The following is a 6,645-nucleotide window of genomic DNA, read 5'->3' as shown; positions in this document are numbered from 1 at the left end:
ATTTTTATACTTTATTTTTCTGTTTTCCAAAGTATAGATTCTTGCAGCTCTAAATTTTGGAGACTTCTTTTTTTTCTCCACAATGTAAATTCATGAAACAAATACAGTGTGTATTTTTTTTGTGTGTTGTGTGTGTTATAGAGAGGAAAGGGCATTTGATATCACACCATATTAAATTGTAAAGATTAATATTTCTCTTTTATTATAGCTCTTTTCTTACAATGAATCTTAGGCTTAACTTAAGATTTACTAAACAAAAATTAAACGAAGAGTATATTAATCAAGTCTGTGAATTAATAAGTTAAATTTCCCAAAGCTACAGCCAATTTTTACTGCCAGCAAAATTACTCTTTTTTAATTCTTTGGAAATTATAAAAGGAGAAACTATTCTCGGATTGAGTCAATCAAAATGATTTTGTAACTTTCCTTACCAATTAGTGTAAATATCTAGCAAATTTTTAATATTAACTGAAAAAGAGTTTAGTTAATAAAATACTTCTTTATGATACTGAATAGTATATGATTTTAAAAAAGTTTTTGCTTATACCTGCATACCAGCCAGAGAAAATTCTACATAATCAAATTCTTATATTTAGAGCTGCCCAGGATCAAAATATATGTAACAAACACTGAGTATTATTGTAGACAGGACAGGTTGCACAAGGCCTGGTGACTTCATGCCTGCCATTCCTCAAAGAATTATGAATCACCTAGAAGAAAATAATGCGATTGTTCAGTAGGTGGTTTATCTTTCTCTCTTTCAATCCAGTGACTTAGCACAATCAACACACTGGATTCATTCTTCATTTGCTTCTCGAAGAAACCAAGATTTAGGAAGCACTACTCATAGTCATGATATCACATGCTATTAAGCTTCAGTTTGATAGAAAGATATGTATTTAATGATCTTAAGTCATACCTTTTGGTTTGACTATTGCTAGGCATGTCATTTTAATATTTATTTAACAGTCTCTTCTTTTAAATATCTTACAAAAAATTACCATTAAGAAATGTGAAAATAAAATTAACTCCATGTTAAGAATACTGTTTATAACTCCAGATCATTTCTGAGGGAACAGTAGACTTTTTAGAAATAATTCAAAGTGATCTCTTTCAAGAATTTCTAGTTATTTATTATTTACCTTATTTATATTGATTATTTATTATTTATAGCATAAGTAAATTAATTCTGAATTCTGATTTAGATTATAGACAAATTAAAATCCTTTATATTCCAGTTTGGAAAAATATTAAGTGTCAAAGCTTGGGTAATGGGTACATAGGAAGTTATTATACTCTTCTCTTTTTTTTATGTTTGAAACAGTTTATAATAAAAAGTTATCATTAAAAATAACCTTCCAATTAAGGTAGAAATACCTCTTGAATTTAAAAAAAAAAACAACAAAAACAAACAAAAAAAGAAACTTTTTACATGAATTAATCTGTCTTCCATGGAGGGGAGAAAAAAAATCCCTTAATCCTAGTATTTTATTATCTTTTTAGATGACCTCATGCCACAAAGAATTTGAGGCAGCTTACCTCACTTTGATAATTATTTGGAAGTTCTTTATGTAAATGATACTTAATGTTAAATGTATTTACTTTATACTTTCTTTTTCCCTACTTGGGAAAAGCAATAGCCGTATGAAACATAGAGTCAATTGTATTCTAATAGATTAGGAATTTGCTACCTGGCAAAGAAGTCAAGAGAGAGGTTATTTTACTAACACGAGTATATTGTCAACTTTCGAAGACATGCTAATGTCTAGGTACTTGAAAAGTTAACCAACACTGGATTTTCTATGATTCATTGCTTCTTCCATTTTTGTGATCCTTTCATATATGCAATGTCCCTTTCTTTTTCATGTTGTTTTACTTCTTAGGAATAGAGTATGAATAGGGTGTACCAGCACCAGATTTCCAAATGTGCTACTTTTTACATTGCAGCTTTGAAAGCTGGCTGGCTCTGTTTCAGCAGCAGGTTTCTGAGACTAAATTTACAATTTTTCTGCAATCATTCTAAGGCAGACTAACTATGGCTTATGTAATTTGTAGAAGTCACAGGATCTCTTTAAAGCATTGTGCATTTCATTAAGGAAGCAGCCAATCCTGTATTACTTATAGCAATGAGAGAAAGGGATATGGAGGCAAATGATAAATTGCACAGAATTCAAAGGCTTAGTGCTAAACAGTAGTTGCCTTTTTTTTTTTCTTTGCTCTTAACTGTTTAGTCAAGGTATTCAATTGAAAGTAAAATGAAACAACTTGAGTTTCCTGCTTTCTGTTCTCCTTCCCACCTTCTGCTGGAAGTGCCAAAGGTCTGGCAGGGAGAGGAGTCAGATAAAGAGAGACTTTGAGTAATCCATCTATAGTGGGATATTTAGTCCTGATAAAATGTTGATTACAAAGGCTACCTTATCACTTCTGTGGACAGGTTACCATAGAGTTGGTTGCAATGTATTGAACTGATCAGGAGAGATATTCTTTTTACACTACTGGAAGAGGGGTTAAAAAGTTTGTATTTTAACATTTATGTCACGTTAAACCAGGACACTTAGCACATGATTATCTGGGTATGCAATTGCTCTTACTATGCCTTTTTGGGTGGACTCATTGCAATCCAGAATAGTTCTGAATCTTGTATCTGTGGAGTTTATAGAGGCTTTAGTGAGACCATGAACTCTTTAAGATTGTACTAAAATTTTGTGTATTTTTATGGCCAGGATACATAGCTTCATTAAGTTTATATAGAGGTCCATGATCCAAAGCTAGATAGGAACCTTAGTTGGAACTAAGAATTAATTTGGCCTATAAAGATCAACAGATAAAGAAAAAATAATCGCGGCTTTGTTTTTGTTTCTGCTTTGATTCTTTGGGGGAAATTAGTTAAGGTGAGTTGTTCACTTCATTCCTTTCTTTTGATTCAATTTATGGGCTTCAAAGCTATCTCATCCTCTCTTAAAACAAGAGAGTGAGCTAGACTAACTTTATTATTTCCAGAATTGGTTGCACAGCCAAGGTTCTCTTCTGATATTTGGAAGTTCTATAGTTTGTAATCTAGGGGTTGCATTTTTAACTAATATATTAGATAACAGAACTACTAACATTTTTTAGCTAATCTATTAGATAACATGACTTCAAGTCAAATTATTCTATAATTAAAACTTGACACAAGAAAGCATTTATACATACATATGTATATCCTAAAGTTTGCTTTAATATTCTCTTAATATTTTAAATGTAGACTCTACTATATATGAAATAAGTAAATAATTCAAAACTAGTTAGGAAATGTGGTTTTCTCTCTTCACAAATTGAAAATTAATTGTTCATCTTATCATTTTAAATGTAGTACAAATAAAGACCATCAGGAATGGGAGAAATGCAGAAAACAATTGTGGAAAATTTGAATAAATTCTGATTTTAAAGTTTTGTTGTGAAAGGAGTAATCAGTTGAAATAATTGGAAATAGTAGAAGGAATGGTAAAATTTTAATATGCAAACAATTTAGGTGGAGCCATAGTATAGTCATAGTTTTAAAAAAGAAAAAAAGGATTTGACAATAGCTCCTTAGTTTGTGTGATGTGGTTAAGTAACACAGGATTTGAATTTAAGTGGGAATACAAGGTTGAATTTAAGCATCAGTGAACACTTGAATTATTATAAATATTTGAACTTCAGTGATGTTTTAATGGGGGAAATTTATAATGAGTTTATGATATTTTAACATAAAGTATAATAATATTTCTAGTAATAAGAAGAAAAAAATTTAACATTGGAAGCTTAATAGTTAAGGTGTATATTATGAAACAGTGAAAATGTCATTTTCAGAAGTTATTGCTTTAAATAGGAGTTTTCGAAGCAAAGCAATGTCAATACAATTAGGTAAATTTTTAATTTTTTTTTGGTTGAATGCTAAAATGCAATGAGTTAGCTATATCATTACCTAATCACTTCACCCAATGCTTTTGCCACTCTCTCCCTACGTTGCATTCACCTAAAAAAGGAAAAATCCACAACTCTCCATATTTTGTGCCATGTACCAATGTAGAAAATCACACAACAAAATCACAGACTGAGGCAATACTAATAATAACAATAATAGCTATAATAGTAGTAATGACAAGCAACAGTTATACTCATTGACTTGTACAAGGTACAGTGCTAAAATTTACCTCAAGCATTCCTCACAACAATCTAGTGATGTAAATACAATTATTCCCATTTAAAGTGAAAAACTGAGTTTTTAGTCAGCTGTTACACTGCTATAAATGGCAAAGTCAGGATTTGAATTCTGTCATTCTGACATCAGAGCTTAGGTTTTTTTCTTCTAACCATTTGAAGTACATGACACCAGACTCAAATGAACATTTAACATCTTTTCATTCTTTTTTTTTTTTTTTTTTGGAGCACTTAACATTTTCTGACACATGACTTTTTGGCTGATGAACTATTTCCATTTCATTGAGATTATAGAAAATATGAGAAAACTTTCTCATCTTCCCCAGATCAATTTTATTGATCTATATCAGTGTACACACCAAGTGGTTAATCGTCTGGCTCTGCCCCTTACCAGTTGTAATGTTAGGCACAACTGCCTCATCTGTTTAATAGGGATGTAAAGTGTACCTACTTCAAAAATTTGTTATGAAGATGAAACATGTTAATGCATGTAAAGCACTTGAAACAGGACATGATGCATTACAGGTAGTCAATAAATGTTAGCTAATATTATTTTGTCTTTCCTTGCAACACCCAATCAAAAATCAATCTGGCTATGTATTGTCTGCTTCCCTTCCTTCACTATTCTGTCAAAGCTTATGTTCTTTTGATTATCTTTTCTCTCTATTTTGAGTTATAAATCTCTCCCTCTCTACAGGATAAGTTGACAGCTATACTGAAAATAAACAAACAAAAAATCCTTGCTTGACCCCTCTAGCTACTGTCCCAATCTCTAGTCCTCTTTACAATCCCATCCAATCGAATTTGCTGGCTCCATTTATTTTATTTGATTCCTAAAAGTTGGAGTACCTTGGGCCTTTGGACTAGGCCCTATTTCCCTTTTTTAAATACTCCCTCAAAAAATGATCCCTCCCCCCCAAAAGATCTCACCCATTTCCACAGCTTCAAATGACATCCATATTCTGATGATCTCAAATTTGTATCTTCAGTCTAGGTCTCTCCTTGGAGATCCAGTTGAGTATACAGTACTCAATATCCTTCCCAATTTTTGAAAGACTGTTCACTTTTGGGGTATACTAAATGTAAAAATGTAAATGGACCTTGTGTGTTTTGCTGGAACTCGAGTATCATTATAGGCTTATTCTGTATTCTAACTCAAGTTTTGTTCTATCACTGATGTTGTCAATTTTCCATGTGGGTTCTGATATTTTTAAAAAATCTTAAGAGTAAACCAAAAAGAGCAACCAATATTTGTATACACTGATACGTATTTCATCATCTGCTATTTATGTCTAAGCACACTAATTTCTAAAACAAAAAATCACAAGTCCTTTGTACTATGCAAAAAAAAACAAGAAGAATTAAAACCAATCATAAATGGAAATTACATTAGCATTTCTCTGCAGAGAAAACTAAAGTTCTCTGAGTTACTTTAAAAGGAAGGATAAATAATATATCTTTAGTTTTGCAGAGCAGAAGCAAATAAATACATGCGAAGTACATTGTCAAAGATCCGGCAGGCTAAAAGATGAATCTAATTGGATGTGAATGGTCAAGATCAAGACTGTAGTTAATTTTTTATTGTTTTCTTTTTGAACTTTTCGGATCAATTCTATTTCTGGCATCTCTTCTGCTGACTACTAGGGAACTAATGTTTTGTTTAGACCTGTCTTCCTTACTCCTTTGCAATACCAAGTTGCAATCTCTGGCTAAGTCTTCACTCCTTACTTCATTTACTATAGATACTGGGATACTGTTGCTTCATCTTTTCCCTATTCCCTTTCTTAATTACTTTTTAGTGAAGTAAATTTTCATATCTGGTGGTCTTTGGATGTAGGAGAACAGAATCTGAAGTATTGATTTAGCTTGTATGTTGCCTATCTTTTCTATGAATACTGTTAAACCATGATGAAATCTTCTGTTGTCTTTTCTGACAGTTTTTCACCCAAGTTGGTTCCTCTGTTTACATTATGGTCTAACTACATGCAGTCTTTAAGCCAATTTAAAAAATGACAGTTCCTTGCAAAACTCCATTAATTTCTCATTTACATATGCCTGACTCTTCCTACACCCTGACCCACTTTTCTCTTTCTGCACTCAATTTTGTCAAAATGTAGCAGTTTATAAAAGGAAAGGATGGAGGACAGACAAAAACAATACAAGTGTACTATACTATTCCCAGGCCGTTTCTCAGAGAAATTTGGTCAAACATTTCTAGTTATACATAACTAGTAGTATCTGATTTGAAGTCCAATGGGATAAAAAGTGTTGGATTTATCTTTAAGAATAAGTGCAATGCTCCCTCTGACAGGAGACATCCCAATCAAAAGGCTTTATCTTAAGAATCTGAGAACATGTCTTCATCAGTTTTTCTCTTTTCTTGTCTTAAGTAGAGAAGCAACAGAGGACTGGGTCAGCTATGTGATTTAAAAAAGCAAACTGAAAAATTCTTCATAATTAGCC

The sequence above is a fragment of the Pteropus medius genome, unplaced genomic scaffold (genome assembly GCF_902729225.1).
Source record: "Pteropus medius unplaced genomic scaffold, Ma_sr-lr_union100, whole genome shotgun sequence".
NCBI lineage: Eukaryota > Metazoa > Chordata > Mammalia > Chiroptera > Pteropodidae > Pteropus > Pteropus medius.
Note: the sequence above shows the minus strand (reverse complement) of the source record.